A 22,399-nucleotide genomic window follows, 5' to 3' on the forward strand; every position below is an offset into this window, starting at 1 on the left:
TAATATAATTATTTATTTTATTCTTGTGATGATGTGAGTATATAAATAAAACCTTAGTGAAAGCAGGTGTCTGTTTGCCCTGAGATATTCCCATGATAATCTGCAGTACCTTGATAATGCAAACACAGACAGGAGCACAAGTAGTATGTGAAAATGCAAAGGAACGAATTGAAAAACAGTGAAAAGGACTGATCTTACAATCATAGCCCAAACTGCTCAAAATGAAAAGCAAAGAGCCAGAAAATAAAAAAAAAAAAAAAAAANAAAAAAAAAACAAAATATTTATAATATATCATTATTTGGAGTTTTATTACTAAATAGTGTTTTTATTTTAAAATTAGCTCTTAATCAGACTCTCTTTTGGTCTTATGACTGCACTGAGCACTAACTGACTTAGAAAATATCCTTTAAAATATCTTGGTTATTAATAATAAAATGAAAACGCTATTTGTGTATTTTTTTTCTTAGTTAAGTCCATGTGATGAAAGGAAGTGATATCAGAAGAATAAAAGTCAAGTGAATAAAAGAGAGAAGCCATTAAAAATATTATGGACCACATAAGAGGGTTTCCACTGAGGAACATCCAACTATCCGACTATGGGTTTTTGTCTGGTTTTTTTTTTACTATTTTCTAAAATAGGGATGCTTCAAACAAGATTCAAAAAACAAAAAATGATTACAAAAAAAAAAAAAAGAGAAATGTTGGATAAAAGGTTAGAAATAAAAATGAATGAGAATATGTGATCCCAAGAGACATGATGCATAATTCATGAGATTACCCTTACTACCACAGCGCTGGAAGGCATCCAGATGAGTCACTGCTCCAACAGGAAAGATGATGCTTGTGACAAGTAAGCACACCCGTGTAGTGGTGACAGTCATCTCAAGATGAACAACGGCGTGGGAGAAAGGGGAGCTCTGCCGCAGCTCCGGACGACAGCACCCAATGAAATAAAATTCTTTTCCGGGTCCTCCAGCAGATGTAAGGTTGTAGAAAAGGCTTGGAGAAGGCAAGAGCCTGCAGCTGCAACCACCACTTGCCAAAATGTTGTCAGCACCCTTAAAATTGGTTGGAAGAGGACAAGCAAGAGTGGGAGAGCTCTGCACTCTGCAGGACAACATGGTGATGCAGGACACAACACTGGAGACTTGGGACTCCATTTCAAGCCATTTCACAGTTGATCATTGGCTGCTTCTTCCAGCGTAAAGTGGAAGAAGATCCACTGCAGAAAAATAGATTTTTTCTTTTTTATTATTTTTTCTTCTAGGACTGGAGAGCTGAAGCACTCTAATACTTCACCCTCAGTCTCAAGGTTGATGAAAACAAATTGTTTACTGCCTCAGTTAAGTACCATCTGCAATAGGGTAACAGTATTCCTGGTAAGCCCCTACAGATTCATAGAAAACCGTGTAAATAGGTTTTATAAACCCCAGAGAGGTGAAGTGAGCTCTGCGATGAGCAGTTACCAGAATAGAGGCAAAAGGGATGCAACATTGAAACAAGGTGAAACTGTGACCAAAAATTATGTTAACTGGCCGCTATCCGCATGAAATACATTTTTTTTGCAGATGGACAGCATTTTAAGGGCTTGAACAGATTTCAATAAAAATTAAGTTTGCAACAAAAGTACCAGGTAATGTGCCCTCCTCTTCTAGAAAGCTGCAGTCCACCAGCAAGAAAGGAACAAGGTAACTTTTTAGAAGTCCTAAAGAGGAATGAAAACCTGCAATACTTCTTCATTTCCCGGTAGTCTTTACCTATGCCACTAAGTAAGAAAGCCATACTGACTACTGACACATAGAGTATGGAGTATCTTCTCAAAGTTTACTGAATTGAGGAAGGGAAATAAATTTGTCTGCCTGTAAGAGAAACTACTTGGTCCATGGGACCAGATCTTCTGGAAGAAATCATAACACCCACAGAGACATTTCATCATTCAGTAAGAAAGATGAAATAGCATCATCACCATCACCACCTAGGGAAATCCCTTGGGATGCCACTCATGGAAGCTTCCTCAGCTTGTAAGAGTAACATGTGGTCAACTGAACTTGTTGCAATGGTCACAGATGTCCTATTTCTTCTTACATTATCTATTGATGGGAGTAATTATTTGCTGGAAAAAGAAGATAGAGATAGAGATTCAAAGACAGAGATGTGAATGTCCACCACTGAGATTCATATTGACCAGCCTTGAAATTTTCTGACTCTGAGAAAGATACTAGCAACAGTGATCTTTTTGCCCTGGAATATTGTTCAATTACAGTGATTAAGAAAGTAAATGTTACAGAATTATGTGGGGTTTTTTATTATTTATTTTTATTTTTATTTTCCAAATACATGCACATGCACACACACATGAACTCAGCAACAGGTCTTCCTCAGACATGGAAACTGCAGCTGATTGAGGGGAATGTGACCTTATTACTACTTGTTCAGAAGAAAAAAATGAATATACTTTACCATTTCAAAGGCAACCTGAAGTGTAATCATACAGACTTGCTAATCTACAAGAAAACTCTAAATCATGCTGAACAAAATAGCTTTTCTCTATCAAAAAAAAAGTGGGGAGAGAAGTTCTTTAGAAGTTGATGTGAAGCTATGGAAGGAAATGACTTATTCAACATGTGACGGGACTTAATTTTGCACTTCTACTCATGCAAAAAAGAAAAAAAAAAAAAAAAGAAAAAAAAAAAAAACCCAGAACACAAGAATGACTGCCTGAGTATTACAAGTTTATTAGAGATTATTTTCTTGCTCTTTGCATCTTCTTAAAGAGTATCCATTCAATTACAAGACACAAACCGGCTTTTTTGCTGTTTAATTCAGCAGAACTTTGCTCACTTCATCATTCCCAGCATGACTCATTAAATATCTGTAAGACCAGATTTTGAGTTTCATCTTAATTGAAAAGACTCCATTATGTACTTGAAGACAGACTTTCTCCCTTTCCTCTAAAATAAAACTGAGACATGAATTGAAGAATTTGCCTAAAAAAAATATCTGCAGAACTGAGATACTGATGAGTATGAGAAAGTGGAAGTGACAGGAAACTGATGAAGAAAAGACTGGATGAATTTTTTTAGACAACTGCTTTATTAGCTAAAGCATTCTGGTTTTGGTCAACAGATGAAAATGGCAAAATCACTAAGTTGGTTTTGAATGTAAACTACTTTACAGTAGTTGATGTTTTCTATCAGAGTTCAAAATGAAATGCTATCGCCCTCCTGGGGCAGAATGTCCTCCTGCTTTGAGGCAAGCTGAAGCCCGTTGTGGTCCCTCTGAGCACCTCTGTTCCCCTCTAACCTGCGTCATGTCACCTGCAACCAGTCACAGAATGCCCAACCCATCCTATCTCAATAAGTCATTCATGTTCTGTCTTGAAAGAAATTGGAGGAAGACCCAAGGATTAGTGTCAATAATTATTTTGGTTTACACATGCTGAACCCAACCTTCCACTGACGTTCATGGAAAGGCCAGGTCATTGTGTGATGGAAACCCAGCAGAAGATGGACACACCATATCTCAGGTGGTCAAAATGACATGAATCAGCAGCAAACAGATACCCATTAAACCATGAAGAGATGCCACTCATAAATGGCTTTCAGCATTGGATTCAGATGTTACACATGCATTAGCCCCACCAGGTGCCCAGAAGACACGTGGGGCTGAAGGTCTTGGGTGCTCTCGCATGCTTTGCAAAGCAGCTCCTTCACTGCTGGTTCTCTTCCATGAATGCCAAGAGCAGCATTAAAAAGATCATACTCAGAATGTAAAACACAGAAGTCACATTAGCCAGTTATCCTTGAATACACACACAAAAAAAAAAAAAAAAAAAAAAAAAAAGTTTGCTGGTCCATCCACCCACTGGAGTTGGCAGCTTAAAGCTTAAATTGAACAGCCATAAGTAAATTTACCCATCTCCCACAGGTATCATTTTGCACATATGGTAGTTAAAACATAGACACATAGCATTGCACTGTAAGGCAGGAGGAAAGGTGCAACCTTAATTCTTTTTAAATATCGAGCTCTTGCCATGCGGCCGCTAACAATATCCTGTGATGATGAAATTGCCCGGAAAATCTCAGCACTGCACACTTTGCCATCCAGCCAAGGAATTGCCTTCATTCCTCTTCTTTTCTTTTTGACAGAAAGTTTATCTTATCTGGTGAGGTGAAAAAGAAAAAGCAAAAGCACTCTGCAATCCACAGAAAGCCTTGAGGACTGGGGGCGGGGGGGGGGGGCGGAATTAAAAAAAAAAAAAAAGTTTTTTTTTTTTTTTTTTTTTTTTTTTTTTTTTTTTTTTTTTTTTCCCCCCCATCTTTTCTTCATTCAGTTTGGGGAAGACACTTGGCTTGACACTTGGCTTGAGGTGGTAGCCAACCTGGGATAAGCAAGAAAGCCACAGCCACACTGCAGAAGGCAGCATGGCATACACGAGAGCAGAGTCTGAATGAGTTGGGATATCTATATTGCAGAGATACTGGCAAAGGTCCTCCATGGAAAGCTACCTCCAGAGATACTATTCCCTTGGCTGGGGTTCAGGAGCTACCCTGGGACCGCTCCACATGGCTCCGTGGCTTGGTCATCACAGCCATAGTCAGATGGAACAGCATTCAATTAGAGAAGCAGACTGCAAGCCGAAACAGAGCAAAGACACAGAGGGAGGAAGAAGGCATCTCAAATAAATGGATAATTGTCATTTAATTCCTGTGTATTAGATTTGGCAATACTTGCATTACAGTTAAGTCAATAAAGCAACCTTGATTTGACAATGGGACAGACCAATCGATCTGTCTGAGGAGCAGGCTCCAGGCCCTGCAAGGAGGACCTCAAGGAGCAAGAGAAAAAAGATGGCCAACGTCCTTCTGCAGCGCATTGAGGGAAACGATGTTTTCAGAGCCAACATGAGTATTAAGTAAAGATCTCATTCATGGCTTTGCTAGATCAGGCAGCCTTGTTCATGGACAAATACAGCCACTGTTTTTTTTTGTTTGTTTGTTTTTTTTTTTGTTTTTTTTTTTTTGTTTTTTTTTTTTTTTTTTTTTTAGACATTCAGAGAAACTGGAACCACTGATGTGCTGCTTATTCCTACAGCTCAATTATACTCCGCAGTGACGGCTGACCATCGCGCCGGAAAGGTGACGGCTGCCAAGCGCATCTGCCCATTACATCCCCACAAACACATTTGGGAGGTGAGCTGATGCAGGAGATTTGCTGTTGGGCAATCAGGTCAAGAGAGAGATCTAATTAGAGCTGCAGTGCAGAGATTAAAATTTCCCCGTGCTGACTGTCTCGCAGCTTGTCGCTCAAACCCAAACTCAAAGCACGTCACAGTTGGCAGGAGGCTCTGCTTTGGAGAAGATGCCAGCACAACCCGCCACTTACTGAGGGCAATAGCTAAGGGCAGAAAAGAGATGTGTATCTTAAATCTCTATATATGCAAGTGCACATATGCATAAATATATATACACATACATATAAACATATAATCCTATCCTATCCTATCCTATCCTATCCTATCCTATCCTATCCTATCCTATCCTATCCTATCCTATTCTTTCCCTGTCCTGGAGACTTGCAAGATAGCTGCCTGACAAAATAGCTATGATGACAGAGGTAAACCATGAAGAACAGAACAGAAAACCACCACAAACTCTTTTCAGTAGTAACTACCATTAGGCATCACACAGTCGCTCATTCTCTATACACTTATTCTGACTACTGTGGAAAATTCCTGGATTTTCAGTGGATATGACAATACCCATAGGGTTGCTTTCAGTGGATGTGGCAATATCCATAGGGTCTAGGCTCTTGCATCCAGCAGCATATCATTAGATATTTTGCTACTACAAAGTAATGACTGAGGAACAATCCTGTTCATACCCCACTGCTCCATAAAAACAAACAAACAAGAAAACAAAACAAATACAGAAACAAAAAATTACTCTTTTCCAAATCCACTATATTTTAGGAAATTCAAAGCAAGGCAATACTTTAAAGAAAATCATCAGAATCCTTCTGTTTATTCGATAAGTTTAACCTAGCCATAATAATTTTTCACATTACACAGGAGATATATGCATGCCATGTGATTGTGTATATGCACAGATATACAGGAAACTATGTTTTACTGCATATTACTTTTTCATTGCAAGTACTTTCCAGAGATGTCACAGAAATGAGAGCACATTAAAAGCATCTGCTATTAAATCTTTGCTAAAAACTCCAAATTTCTCATGTAAATCCGAAGTGTTGTGTTAATGAAATTGTTCCAATTTTTACTGTACATATCATTTTGATGAATGCAGTTTGTCATTTCCATAATGCCTTACATGTTTCAAGTATTTGTGGGCATTATATCGTCTTTTTGATATCCGAGCAAAATAGATGATTATACATATTTATACAGAGAAAAACAGACTCTTGGAGCCACCTAAGGTTTCAGAGATCAGTTTTCAAAAAAAAAAAAAAAAAAAAAAAAAAAAAAAAAGGTAAAGCTTTCCAACCTCTTGATATTTTTCTCCTACACTGCACTTAATACTTTCCAATCCTCACAATAATTTAATTAAAGTGATCAGTGGATGAGAAGCAATACTGAGCTATCCAATCTAATTAAATTTCAAGTTTATCTTTTAGAAATAAAGAAAGAAAAACTTCAAGAATAGAAAGTATAGGAAGTTATTTATTTATTTTATTCTGTCAGAGGCAAGAACAGAAGGAAAAAAAAATGCAATCCCTTTTGCTGATAACATCTCTTCATTCTCTCCCTCCTTTTCAAATGGCATTGCTTGCCTGGTTAAATAATAAAATAAATATGCATTTTGCAAAGCTTATCTTTCTTTTTCTGAGCTGTCTGAGCCACTTTGTCCCTTCCTACCCCTGCCATTGTGTAAGAAAATAATAACTCCTTTGTAAAAATGACAACGGAAAACAAATTGAGGACAGTTTTCTGCGTATGTACCTTTTTTTTTATGGCATGTACCATGTTAGGTCCTGCCAAGAAGAAAAATAAAAATGTCAACTTTCTAATCCATATCTGGCACCTATCCCATATTACAAAAGGTTCTCCCTCTGCCCCGGTCCCATTTAAGTATTAACTCTCTAAGCCTGACTGGCGATTTTGCACAAAAATGTAGGGATACCGAGAGGCAGCTCATCCACACTAAAGAGGTAGCAACAAAATGATGCATAGGGAAGACATCCAGCAATGTGCTGTTGCCCAAACCACTGCTGCAGCAACCACTATTGTAGCCCCAATCTGGGTCCAGTCCAGCTTCATTATAGAAGTGTAAGGGTATCACCTGAAAAAGTTTTATTAGAGTCAGCATAGCACTGGACACAGATACTTCAGCCAATGGAAAAACACTGAGTATTAAACATTTAGCTAAATGCGTAGTACTTCTGGATGAAGCTTGTTCAATTAATGTTTCTCAGCGGTGACCTTCAGGGCATACTCTCCAGCTAATTAAATATTGTCTCTACGCCTCCTTACTGAGAGCACGTGGGCTTTATCGTGCCTTTTCTTAGGGTCAGAGAGCAAGTCAAGGGGCCGTAAAAGAGAAATAGCTGTATAAAAAGCTGAGCTCGGCCAACTCACACCTCTCCTAGCAGCTCCTTTTCACCCTGGAGACCCCTGATGAACAAAGCGTCCAACCTCCCACATCAAGTGGACACATGTGATCACACCAGTAAAGCCTCAACCCAACTGGTTGCATGGGTAGAATGAGTCATCACTGACTGAACTGACCTGCAACACAAAAGACGACACATTAGGTCAGATCAAAAGTCAATACCAGTGGCAAGCAGCAGATGACTGGAAAGAGTAAGAAGATGGCAAACATGCATGAGCCTCCCGAAACACCTTCACAGCTACCAACCACAGGTCTTTGGCTTACTCCACCATGACTTGTTCAGTCTCCCTTCGACTCTATGGACACTTTCAGCACCCAAAACAAGGTACAACCAGGAAGTAAACTGCATAACTATACTGCTGTGAGGTTTCCCTCCATCTGTGTGTTGTGCTGAAGGGTCAATAGGCATAATAAGCAGGAGATGGGCTTCTCATTAAAGTAAAGATTTAGTTATATCCAAGAATCTAATTGCTATCCAAGATTTCTACAGAGAACTCCTTCTTTAGCAAAATACTGAAGCAAACTCAGTTGACCCAAATCCTTCTTAGAAAACTTCAGAGTGTAGAATGGGAATAAATTAATAGAAATCTTCACAGAGTAGAAAGGGAACAAATTAATGTATGAAGGAAAGAAAGAAATTGCTTTGCAACACAGAAAGTCCCTGCTAGTTTTTGAGACATTCCTGCTTCACCATTCACATGGCTGCTTCTCCTTACACATTTCTTGGGTCACCAAACAACCATCTAAAGGGAGATGTTTCAACGTACTGCTTGTTGAGCCAACAGGGTGACTATTCAAAGTCCAGGTGCACCAACTATTAGCTCAATTAGTAAACAGAGAGAAGAATTCTTCACTACTTCTGTCTATTCTAGTATAACACACCCCGGTTAGGATTTTTTTTTTTTTTCACTGTAGTCTACTTTAATTCCTTATTGCTAAGAGTCTTGCCAAGGTCTTCTAGGTATGTCAGATGCACCTGTCTTGAAAGATTTCACACGCACTTCTTTCCTAGACCACAAACCTATTAATTCCTCTCTGGACACACTGCAGAGAAAGAAAAACATATTAGCCTATAGACCTAGATGCCAAAACTCCCATGATGGGGTTAGCGCAGGAAAATTGATTCACTTCTGAGGGAGTTGGTAACCACTTCCATAAAACAGGGATGATAAATACTGGACTATTGCACTGTGGTGGTATGCAGGTTAAACTCATTAATGTTCGCTAAACAGCTGAGATGTTTGGAAGGAAGGCACTAAACACACAGGTTATTTTTATTTATTCTTGGTGGGGCAAATCGCGCTCAGCACAGAGTCAGCTCACTTACTGAAACAGAAACCAGGCTTAAAACACATGCAGCCTTCAGGTATGATCAACCTGCTAGATGGGTGCATGTTCTAATGCAGAAATAGCCCAACTGACAGGCCTTGGAGCATCTCCACTGCATGGTGAGAAGACATCAGCCTACAAATGGGTTTGCTCTTTAGGGAAAGATAGGCAGAAGACAGAAAGAAAAACCCATCATGCTACTCCAGGTAATATATGAGATCATGTAAAATTGGATCACTTGGCTATAACACACAGGCAGGACAAGAGCTGATAGCTCCCAAGACAATTCCTGCTCAGTCACTAATTCATTGTACGGTGTTGGGAAACTCACTTTTTTGTTAGTTTTCGGTTTGCTACTTTGCAGGCCTTCAAAGTTCACCTTGCCACCATTCACCAGCAAAATCACTCAACATAGGACATATAGAACTCCGTAGTTCACCAAAATCTCAGTGAACTAAATGATTACATGGTCACCATGAATATTCAGGTATTTGTCTACATGGAAAAACTATACAGTGAAAACTAAAGCCAAATCAAGAGTATCTCACCCACTGTTGAATCCAACCATTGGGTGAGAAGATAGAAATATCGTGGAGCCTGCCTTCAACAAACTGCTGGAAAGAACAAACTTCTGTTAAATGTTCATGAATGAAAGCCATTGTGTGCCTGCTCAAAGCTGAGTGTAGAGCATCGTGCTCAGGGTTGCTGAGAGTGCTCCCAAAGAGGCCAAGAAGGCAGCTTGAGAATCACACAGTCTATCAAACTGCCAAATAACTTCTCCATATGATGGTACCATACAGAAAATGATGAAAGGTTTTGTTTTCACTTCTATGTTGCTGAAATTACCACATTGCTGAAATTTCCACAGGCAGCGGACTATGTTGCTGATGCCTGCAGATGTCTTTTTGTATCCCTTGCCAGGATGTTGTGTTAATTACTGTGAAAGAGCAGACAAGGTGGTGGATCCCCAGCCTTCTGCAAAATGCTGGGTCTCTTCCTTGCCACATCACGTTCCCACCAGCACCTGACACATGAGCGTACAACCCAGCCCATCTTTATCTCCTCTTCTGTCCTGTGCTGAAGCACCATCACCTTTGCCAAAATGTCAACTTGCCCAATGGCACTTTGACCTCTACTTTCTGCTATTCATTAGAGCCAACACGTGAAAGTGAGATCTAGCAAATGCGAAGATCTTTGAGGAAGACTGAGCCCACTCAGGTCTCTAATGACAACTTAGCTTCCAGATTCAATGAACTGAAGCTACTTTTCATTATGACATAGCGAAGGATAAACATCATTGCATTAGTCAGCTCCCAGCAGTCAGCTTTTGAAGGACATTGAGTGGGTGGCAGGGAAAAAAAAATAAAATAAAATAAAGCAAAAGAGGAAAATCAGCCTCTGCAGCATGGCAGTATTTGGAGCTGGTCTTCTGTCAGACAGTGACATTCCTGCTATTGTCTTCAGGTGTTTTCCTGAAGAAAAGATACATACATGATGTCCTCATACCGGACTATTGCTCCCTAAGCTTATCAGATGGAGACCAGCAATGCCAGAATGCTTCTCTCAGAAGAACATCAAACAGGGGCTTACCCTTATTTTATTGAGTGGGGCACATATGACAAAACTGGGTTATCAGACTACTAGTTTGAGGGGATGAACATGGGGTATATCCCCCTTCTCCATTAACAGTGTCAACAGAGCTTCTCAATAGCTCACACTACGTCTTGAATCTTTTCAGGGGAAAGATGCTTTTTGGCAGGATGGCCCTGTGTGTCCCTGGTCATGCCATTAAGTCATGTTGTCAGAAGTGCCTGCCAAGAAACTGGAGCAGATTCCCGACAGAACAACAGAGCTCAGTGGAGAGGAGACTGAATTTGGTTTTCTCAAAGTGTGGTGAGGAAATTTTTACCACTATTCCCATGTACACAGAGATTTTCCCAGCCAAGATCCTGCAATCTCAGAGAAATGCTGCTCCTGCTTAAGGACCAGGTCAATAACTAGCAACCCAAAAGAAAAAAATAAGTAAATAAATAAAACACAGAATGACAAGAATGCCATTCCTCCTCCCACATTTGTGATGAGCTGTGACAACAGTTATTTATAATTACAGGTCCATTTGTTCATGTGCAAGACAGTAAACCTCTCCAATACCATCTTTGTGTGATTATGATCTGCAAGTGTGGCTTGCAGCATGATGCGGGAAAACCAACGAGTGAATCGTGATTGATGTGTCTGTTGTTGGTATCCACTCCAGTACCTTTACGGTCTGTGTTTAACACATCAGAACGCGCTGTGGAATGTTAAATTTCCATCCTGGGAACAGCCCTGCAGGACCAAAGTTGTTGCAGGACAAAAGCAGATGCTTCTGCCTTCCGAAAGAGACGCGCTGGAACCAGCCTCTTCCTTGCTTAATCCCTCAGAGAAGATCTTCTTCCCAATTAATTTAGGGATCTTTTTCTCTATTAAGTCCCTCACAGCTTTGCCACTGATGCTTGAGATCTGAAGAAATATTGAAATAAAAGTGTATATATTTAACTATCTGAGAAGGTCTGCCAGCATGTAAGTTGAGGTTTCTGCCGCCACAGCAGAAGTAAGCCAATAATACAAAGAAATCCTCTCCATCACTATTAAAGCACTTTACAACTATTAATTAAATACTTACAATCATCTACACAGCCAGCATCACCTTAATGGCTCTGTACGTATGTACGTGCATGCGTACCTTGGGAAAGCTCCTGCAAGATGAAGTAGGGCAAAACTCAGCACATTTGCTGGAGCTCCACTTTGACCAATAGTTTGACCAACAGCAATAGTCTTCAGTCCTCCACTTCTCTTTTTGGACCACATTCCTCTCCAAGCAATGCTTCCAACTCTCATTTCACTATTGATTATTTTACTAAAGGGAAGACTATGAAAACACTTGCCAAGTGCCAGAATAGAAGTGAACTTCCCAAATCTGTGTTGGACTAGGACCAGAGAAGTTTTATATGCCAAAGTCTCCAAATCTGGGGCACCTGAAATATGCCAAAGGCTTTCAGTAGCTAAAAACTGGCCTAATGGAAAAGGGGGGCTGTGGGCAAGATGAATACACATTTTGGGGTTGCTTTTGCCAATCCACGTATTTGATCACCTAGAAAGTAAATAGCACTAATGATCTATAACCTAGATGTTTATATGTGTATATATATATTTTTTGTAGGGTTTCACATCACTTAAGTTTTGAAGAAACGAAGAACATCTTGTAGAGTATGGCAAGATGACTCAGACTAGCTAAATGATCAGTCAGAAACCCCAACCAGTGTCTGCAGAACTAGAAAATGGCAGTTTAAAATAGTGTGTTCCAGGTAATTTCACTCTAAACATATTGAATATAAAAGAAAATGTGTGACTCACAAGGAAAAAGAAGTATATACATATTATACACGCATCAAGATGTTCTGTAATGTCAGTTTTGGGAACTGATTCTCAGCATCTTACATCCTGTATATGTCAAAGGAAATAGAGTCAGAGACAACTGTGTGGTCTTGATCAACGAAAACATGGACTATAAAGTCAGCGGGGCTATAAACCAAAGCAGAATAACCAACAACACACACACACATAGTAGCACAAATGACCTACACCAGCTCTCCCACAACAGCCATATATACTTGGGCAGCCTGTCATGGGACTTAGCAACTTCTACTAATCCTACCTCTTAGACTGGAGCTACAAAAGGATTCATTTTTTTTCTGCTAGCAACACTTTCTGCTTGTGTGAATGAGGCTGCTGTGAACTGTAGTCTTACGAATAATGTCATTTCTTACAAGTGAGCCAAATTAACCACAACTTACGGAGCTGAAACTCCAGCTCTGAGCTTATTAAGAAATGAAGCAATAGATATTATTTCACTCACCAAAAATGTCACCATTATCTCAGAAAACATGGTATTTTAAGCCAGAGGGGATCACTGATCCATTATAACAATGTTTAAGAAACTTGATAAACTGATGACACAGATACAACAACAACAACAACAACAACAACAAAAGCCTTGCAGGAATTCTGCAAATTGTTCACCAGCCTCACCAAAGACCTGGCCAATGCTGCAATGCTCCAAGTCCTGAATTCAAAGTCTGTGGTTTTATAATACTGGATTATGGCTCTTTTGCCTTTTTTTTTTTTTTTCCCCCTGATGCTGCTCAAAGTGGTGGGTTGACTGAAAGGGGTGAATCAGAAAGGATACAGCTGCAACATGAACACAACAGGAACAAAGTCATGATTCGTTGAGGAAGTGCATGTTTTTCCATGCCATAGTAGAGGATAGCAGGAGCAAAACCTAGGGTTCCCAAAAATAAACCTGTGAAGCATTAATGTCATTGCTTATTAAGAGAACAATGTTATATACTTAGTAAGAGAAATAATACATCTTTTTTTTTTTTTTTTTTTTTTTTTTCCCCTATTGGTAATGAAGGCGACAATCCTCTTCCAGAGATCTGCTTCATCTATCAAATACAGCCTGGATTATTTTTAATGTCTTCAATATACTACAAAACATGTAGAGTACTGAACATGTCCCTGCATGCTAGAGAGCCTCATATTTGCTTTTGTCTTCTATCAGAGCACTTTCAGAATTCCACCTTTAAAGATGTTGTGAGTCTTGCTAGTATTTGGCCCACATCCAGCAATCACTGAAGGGCCATGAGATTTCAAGAAAGGCAAAGCTGTGATTCAAAGAATACCAAAAATATTCTCAATGCCAGCAGAAAAATGAAAAAAAAAAAAAAAATTTGTTCAATTCTCTAGGTGTACCTCTATAAATTGAGGCAGTCTTTATCCTTAATTAGCGAAGAAAAAAACAGGTATTCTCTGTTTTTAACAAGGCACTTTTCTTCCCAAGCCTAGCAAGGCATTGTTTAAGCACTGACAGATAACTAATCTCCTTACTTCAAACTAGTAATTTTATTCTTAATGGTACCCCAAAAGAGTAACCATTTCCTCAAACACCGTTATGATACTGGTGCACACAGTGCTGTTCATCCCATAATATCACAGAAGGATATTACTAAATTCAACCTTGCATTCAGAGGAGATTTTCAGACATTTTGCATATCAAGAGTGGTTTACATCAAAGAAAGCATCAGAACGATGATAGCATTGCTGGCCCTTTGCAGAGGGGCCCAAACCCGCTGCACTTCACGACTTAAACAAAACACTTTCTATCCATAAACACATACCAGAACTTTAATAATCACCATTACAAAATCAGATTCAGCACAGGCACTTGCAGAATAGCCTGTGCGGCTTTTAACTGAGCTCTCCTTATCAAGAAAAAGAGAGAATAATCGTCGTCAGTATTTAGGACAGAGCCTTTGACGCACAGTCAAGTTACATCACCCGAGCTACTGTAACTAACAGCATGTGTGCTCTTAGCCCATAGCAAAGCAAGATAAATTATATCCCTGTCTTATATCCCTGTCCCCTGGCTTATATCCCTATGAAAGATTTAAGCAAGCGTGTTTTATCTCGTGTCTGCATCAAGTTCAGCGGATGGACCGCAGCCAGGCTGCCGCGCGGTAACTTGTTAAGCGGGTGCTGCTTTCCCGCACTCTGGAGCCTCTGGAGCACAAGAAGGGATCGCACTCTTTGATCTCAGCACCGAGCATATCCTTCCTTCCAGTCAACCCAGTCTTTCTTCTAGATTAGAAGCGCATTGTCTCAAGGCAGAAATCGTGTGTACACTTGGAGTGGGATTTGGGAAGAGTTAACCAACAACTTAATGAACATTTTGTTCTTCCCTAATGAATCCCTCTGAATCCTACCTTAGTTTACTACATTTGAAGCTCACTGGCAATGAGAAACATCTATTAGACCTACAACGAGCAACACACAAGGCTGTTTTATTCATCTTTCAAAATATAAAGGAAAATAAAATCTCTTGTTTTGATTTTGCTTTAATACTTGAGAAGGGGTTTGTGTGTGTGATCCTTTCCAGTTTGGGATTGTTTTTTTAATAGTAAGGTACGTGCTACCTTCTGAAACATTTGGCATATTACTGCTAGACAAAGGTGGGGGTTTCCCCAAATACTTCTTTAACTAACTTGGCATTTCATATAATTAAATCAGTGGCTGCAGAGTAAGCATTTAAGGCATTGTATTATCCAAGCTTCACCTACACAAAAATAATTGCATTACCTTCAGGATAGGGGAAAGACACAAGCGGGCTGGTTAAACTGCAGTGTTAGAAGTCTAAATTGTTATGATTGCATTAATCACCATTTTTACAATTATGGTGAGGATTACTCCCTCAAACCTCTCATGTCGAGCACTGCACAACACACACGATTACAGGGTTTTGCTTCCCAGAAAAGCCTCCAGCCGCATGTGCCTTTGTTTGAGCAAGTGCATGAATTTGCCATGCATATAATTCAATCTGCTCTTTCGGAGGGGCCTGATTCTGCAGACATATGTCTATTAACAGTTCCTCCAAGCAGAAGATTAGTCATGCGTGAGGCAAGACCGTAGCCCCAATACAAACCAACAAGATTTAGAGGCAGGATATTCAACAGCATTGTATTTATTCCTTTTAGGCAGCCAAGACTATCTTTACCTAGACAGCCCACAAATCTATTTGCTTCAAGTGGAAATAAAACTCACACTGTGCAGGCATCCTTGCCAGGGGAATAAAGGGTATCTTTTTTCCTGAGAGCTACATTTGCCTTTTGGGGCAAATATGCCACAATCCAACACTTTCTCTATTTCAAGCATGTTTAAGTACTACCAGTCACTATGTGCAAAGGACATAGCACAGTAACTAATGTATACGAACCTGTGAACTATATATATCTTTCCCTGAATGATTCTGTGTTCAACCTGAGAGTAATGTAGTTTTCTTCATCCTTCGCCCATGGTTACCTTGTTCTTTTGGCCATTTTATTTTTTTTTTTATATTTTATTTTATTTTATTTTATTTTATTTTATTTTATTTTATTTTATTTTATTTTATTTTATTTTATTTTATTTTATTCTATTTTATTTTATTTATTTTATTCTATTCTATTCTATTCTATTTTATTTTTTGCTTTTTCTTATAATTATCATCTAGCCACCAAGTACATTGCTCAAATGCAAGGAAGACGACAGGTCAACTCTGGTGACTTCTCCAGTGCCCGCAAGAGCAAAGACTTGGTTTTATTCTTGCAGGTGGCAGTGCCAAGGCAGACTGAAAGGCATCTCCTGCCATAAGCTGGTGCCACTTTTCTGACCTCCTCGCTTTCTTTCCTTACAGTATGTGGTAAATAGCTGTGATCCATCATCACAGCACAATTTTCAGACCACGCTGCATGTCTCACTAAACTGAATGGAGCAATTATTGTAATTATTAAAAACGCTGGTGGGCTGACTAGACCAAATGTGCTCTCCTGCGTGCCAAAGAGATGCAAACTCGCCAGATGCAGATGGACCATGTTGGTTGTGCCCAATCTAAATAGCCTTGCTTCTATTAGCTACAACAGGAACAGTCCTAAACTAAATGCAACTATCCAAAATCTGCAGGAGAGATGGTATTTCAAAAGGTCTTGAGCTGCATGATCAAAGCATATGGATTTGCCTTGAGAGTATCTAAAGACACTGAAAACAAGAGCTCAGATCTGTAGCTTTCTTAGAGCAGCCCTTCAGCAAAGAGCATCAAGTGACTACTATTTGCTCCATGTAAACCACTTACACCTCTATTTTCTTCTCTCATGGGTCAGAGAAGGATTTGCAACATACTGCCTTGCTTTGGTTGAGTTCTTAATGATCCCTGGATTTTCTTAAATCTTACAAATGATGGGAAGCATCTCTACAACTAAAATAAGTAGTACTTTAAAAATAAAAATGTCCCTTCCCTCTCATCCTTGCTACTGAGAAGCACCAAGGGTGAAAGAAGGAAAATCTATCCCAAAGTTCTAGTTATGGCACGTGTAAAGAAGGAAGGACTTATTGTCAACATATCAATTACACCGAGGAATGTCCAATAATTATTTCCAACGCAGTTCATCCAAATCCCTCTATGGGCCAGGAAATACCTGATACATCTAGGTCTTTGCTTTAACACACTTTAATACTAGGTTCATGTTTGAAGCATCAGAGTGATTCTTTCTGTATTTACCTTTTCGAAGGACTACAGAATTATGCTGCTCACTGCCCCTCTATGGTGGGAAAACATAAGCAAGCGATGAGAGTAAGACTCTGTTGAGAATATACAGGAATGAATGAATGCATTGGAAAAGAGAGGATGGAGGATGCAATAATCCCAGTTTTCTCAGCTGTGGGTACTGCACTCCTCTGCTAGTTGATGGTCACCGATGTTCACATATATGTTAACAGCAGACGGGCAAAGACAACCTACTTGCTCAGAAGTACATGCAATCAAGTATTTGTTCTTCAGAATGAAAACTGCTATGAAATGATAAGGAAGCTCCAAAAATGCGTACTCCATCACTCATGTTCCAGAAGAAAACCCTCTGAGTAAGTGCAGCTGCCTTGCTCATTGCCAAATTTCTCCTACTCCACAGCTTTTCTCAATGTCATGACTGAAAAGATAAAGGGTCAAGCAAGCTCTCCCTGAAAAATTTCTGGAGAAACAGACTGCACATGAAGTCCTCAGTACTGTAAATTTAGCTAGGACATTAAAAAGCTATTAGAAATGGATAATGAAATTAAGAAGGGAAAAGCTAATAGGAACCACTGTGCAGAGGGAGTCCTGCTGGTGCTCAGCAATGCAGCCATCTGAGGACTGACAAAGGATAAATTAAGTGTTAGGAAGAGGGGAAAAAAAGTGACATAGTTCTGCTTGTCAGAAAAAGTATCATAGATTCTGTCTTGGAAATGTATCAGCAGCTGACACTTCTAAATCATGGAGGAAGGCAGAGGGGAGAAGGACTTTTAGCATTCAAAGCAATATCCATGACAAGACCTTTATAATGATGAAATATACCCAGAAGTGGTAGAATTATTGAGATGTAACATCTTCAACAGGTGAATGGACACCCTAATCCTTCCCTCCTACTCTCTCACCCTTGGGATCCAGCTTTTCCAGGAAGAATAAGCTAATTTTTTCCTTCTTTCCTACAGTCCATCCTGGAAATACGTAAGCAATTACTTGTGTGTTCATAACAACATCCTCAATATGCTTAAAAACCGCAAATGAAAGATCATCATGTAATTCTCGTTAATACTACGATTAGGAAAACTGGTGCTTAAGAGCTTCACGATTTTTCTTAAACTGAACTTATTTTACGCGCCCAACTGCATCTCCGTCTCCCTTTGGTCTAGGCAAGTAAAAGATCAGTCAACACAGAAGCACTTGGTACCTTTTTCTGCTCAACTTCTGATGCCCATAAGGCAACTGCCAACTTCAACCGCCCTTCCACCTTTTGAGCCATAACCAGTTCCCCATTATACCAATATCTCCCTAGAAAACTCCATTCCTACATCCTAATTTGCACTTCAGTAATCTGGTTATGCCAGAGGACAATCCTATGTTGGTAAAAGGAGTGGACAGATATTATATTATCCACCTCTACTATGGATTAAACCTAATTTACCCTTTGATTTTCACGTTTATCCTGTAGCATGTAGAGAGCAGAGCTGAGTGTTTCTACCTGGGAAACACACCACACATGACCACAAGACACAGCCACCTCTGTATCTTGCTGTATCTATCCCTCTGGCATGAAGAAAGGGAGCTGCTTAACCACAGAACTAGATGTCCACATGGAGCTCTCTGTCAAAGACTGAACAGAACCTTGAGAGTGAAATAATTAATTTAGACCAAACAGCACAAAATTATACCTCTAAAAGGCCAGGAAAGGTGATTCAGCATCATTTTCCCATCTCTTGTAAGGTAGTTTAAGAGTAGGGCAATGTTTTAAGAGCCTGTAATATTAATTTTGTTAATAGTCTGGGATTTAAGATAGGACATCAAACATTCCTGCTGTATTACAATCTAGCGATGTGCCTGCTCCAAAATCCCAAAGCAAAATTATGTCATTCACTATACAAGGGCACAGATCACGCTTTGCAGATATCAGGCAAGCAAAATTTTCCATTCTTTGAGGTTGTAATCCTAGTCCCCACACAAGAAGTTGCTCTTGAAGGACTACAATGAAAGCTGTAGGAGATGCTACATATTTTATCCTGCATAAAACTTTATCACCAGGAATATCAGGATGTTTTGGATCTATCCCTTTGTGTGCCATACCCAACAGTTCCTCAAGCAGGCCAACCTCATTTCCTCATTTCCTAATGCCTGGAGAATGACAGCTCCACTTTACGGGCTGCTGTGGCTGTCCTCTCTGTTTCCTATTCCAAATCCATTTCCTCTCCTTTGTCCACACAGCTCTGATACAGATTCTTTTCCCTGTGTCCTCTTCAGTGCACCAGTGGGTCTCATAAACCTCCATGAGATATTGTGCAAAGGCACTCTGCTTCAGTATTCACTGACAAGCCCCCAACCAGGTATTGCAGTCATTTCTGTAAAAAATTTAATTTTCCTCATCCCCAGCCTCTCTAAATTTACAGAAATGCTCTTCTGCAGACACTTACTGTGTTTTATCTTGACATCTTCTTGCCCTTCTCAAGCACCTTCCAGCAGAGGATATTGAAATACCTTTGGAAAACTTTCCCCGCAACAAAACACTTCCCAAGACAGCACAGATATTGCAGGATCTGTCCCAACAGACCAAATCAACAGCTCTTCTGTTTCAATACCTTCTGCCAGGGCCAACAGAAAAGATACAGAACACAAAATCATATACATAAACAGGAGCGGTTCTTCAAAGCCATTTTTTATACCCTGTAGCAAAAAGTTCCAATCTTCTTATCCTTAAGTATTTGTCATTACACTTGTGCATATTCTTTGGGGACACATGAATACTTTTGTACATCTTTTAGCTGATATCGACCTTTGGTCTTGGTGGTGTCCTCCAAAAGCAAGTTTCAGAGGTTGATGGGTACCTTGAGTCCTCCAGAAGCAATTCTGAAACTACCAACCCAACCAAATTCTACATTCCAAAGCATGAAAACTACGCTATCCAAGGGGGTTTGCACCAGACTAAATACATACAGTCTTCAGTTTTAAAAGGTTTCATTATATATATATCCCTACCGCACTTGCACATAGACATAAAATAACTGTAAAAGCATGTGTAGGTCAGAGTAAGAAACAGGGTGATCAAAGAGTCAATCTGTTCCATCTATTTTCCAATGACCCAGCTCTGCAAGAAGCTTTACAATAAAGCCAACTCCTTAAGAGGGGCTTAATTGGATCCCCATGTCTTCACAAGCACAGCTGTCCAGAGGGGATGACCCGTGGTAGGTCCTTGGACATGCAGTGGGCAATTGCAAAATCTCCATGATATTGCAAAATAAAGACTCCAAAACTCCAGGCTCTCACCATTCCCCTTCTGCCACCTGTACTATCCCTTATCTTGAGCTGACAACAATTGTGTTTTCATTGAACTTAAGCTAAAAAAAGTAGACTCTCAATTGCATGTGCCAGCAGTTGCATGTGCATTTAGTTTATTTTATGTACTTATTTATTTTAAAATTTTGATCTACCTTGGAAAGGAAACACCCTCTGTAAAAGGAAGCAAAGCATTTAGCCTGTCAGAAGATCCAACTGTAGACCCAATTTCAGGATTCCTTTGAAGTATTGACATTTTAAGATTAGTCCTCATGTCCATAGGAAATAAATAATAAAATAAATAAATAAATAAAAGGCAGAACAAACAGAACAGAAATGAGAAAAGGAAACAGAGAAAAGCTGCAGAACAGCTTCTGCACTAGAGCAGATCATCACTTGTTTTATTATTATTATTTTATTTTATATTATTATTTTAAATAATTACATCTTCAAACCCAGTGACACTTGCCTTTCCTCCCAGCAGATGCAGCCAATATCCTGCTCTATTTTTTGATCTTCGCAATACAGCTGCTGGCAGAGGAAGCTGAGCTCGGGTCAGTCGGGAACCATCCACACACTGCAGATCAGTAACAAGTGTTGCAATGAGGAACCTCTGGTTTGGTCCTCAGCTTGCACTGGTTGCTTCATTACTTCTGGATAGAGAGCCGCTTGGCTCCTGTATCACCAACTGCTGCAAGTGGCTTTTGATGTAAAGCCTTTTATCCAAGGCTACATATTTCTGTAAAGCTGGGGATGAGATAAAACTGATCTTGGCCACTGGAGGTCATTAAAAGGCCCGGTAGAGCCTCCTCCCAGGAACTGAGATATTTCTCATGCTACAAGGCCACATCCTTGCTCTTTTAAGCACTTGTCAGGACCTCTGGTTTATAACCCATTAGGACCAACAGCTGCTGAGCCACTATCATTTTCCTGCTCTCTTAGGCTTCCTTAGAGGTTACCTCTCTTCTACTCCTTAACTTATGAGATCTGGCATGGCCAACGCCTAACTGCAGATTAACTACTGAAAACTCTCCCAGACAAATCAGCATTTCTTCAAAAATGAATACAAATAAAACTGCTGACCAAGAAATATAATGTGAGGCAAAGTCTCCCAGTCCTTCTGCTGGTCTCTTGCTATCCTTCTTTGTTTCCAGTCTCTAAGGAACTTGGTACCAGTGAAGAGGAAATGTCTCTTTCCACCCTGCCCTCCTTCATACATACGTAGCGAGAGGCAAAAGGTGTTTGCCCAAGTTATCCAGACATGGCACATGAAAACACAAGACAACAAACTGGCCAGTCAGTATCACACATGGAGTTTCTACAGAGCTTCAGGAGATACAGTCGTGAAATTACATTACAGCACCATAGAATCATTGAATTGGTTGGAAAAAACCTCCAAGTTGAGTCCAACTGTAGACCACTCCAGGAGAGGAGGTCTCTGGAGGACTTGCTCCTGTTACATTGATAGCAGCATCCATAGCTTCCATACCTTTCAACCGGTAGATGAAGGAGGAAATCTTCACTGTGCTAAATATGTGTCTTGCTCGCAAGGTTCTCAGAGAGCTCATCTTGTTTGGCAGGGCTTCAAGGGATGGCCATAAAGTATTCCTACCACAGTGTAATGCAGGACAATCCATCTCAGTCTATAAATAAAGGCCCTGATCTCAGATCAGAAGATTAAATGGATTTCCTGAAAACCTAACAATGCGAGTGCCTGTTTCAACGGAGGGAAGAGTTTCTTTTGGTCACTGGGGGCTGCAACGCCCACCCATCGCGGGGAGCCAAGGCGCGCAGCCGGTGCTCACTCAAGGCGAGTGGAGATTAATAGTCAGGTTGGAGGACAAGGCATATTTGCAGCCTGCACCAAAGAGAAGGCGAACGTAAATACACTCGTACCAAGCTGCAAAAAGTATTTATATAGTGCGGTAAAACAAAGTCAGTGCTTTTGCGTTGGGAAACCGGGCCAAGGAAAGCAACACAGGCAAGCGAGGAATAAAGCCCTTGGAGAAGGGA

At 40.0% G+C, this 22,399-nt stretch overlaps 1 protein-coding gene across 2 annotated transcripts in view; it reads right to left on the reverse strand.

The window, feature by feature from the left end:
* The window catches only part of TSNARE1 (t-SNARE domain containing 1), a 362,567-nt gene that overhangs the window by 279,321 nt on the left and 60,847 nt on the right, over positions 1–22,399 (reverse strand). The window lies entirely within an intron of this gene.

The sequence above is a fragment of the Nothoprocta perdicaria genome, unplaced genomic scaffold, assembly GCF_003342845.1.
Source record: "Nothoprocta perdicaria isolate Ctin4 unplaced genomic scaffold, notPer1 scaffold_48, whole genome shotgun sequence".
Taxonomy (NCBI): Eukaryota; Metazoa; Chordata; class Aves; order Tinamiformes; family Tinamidae; genus Nothoprocta; species Nothoprocta perdicaria.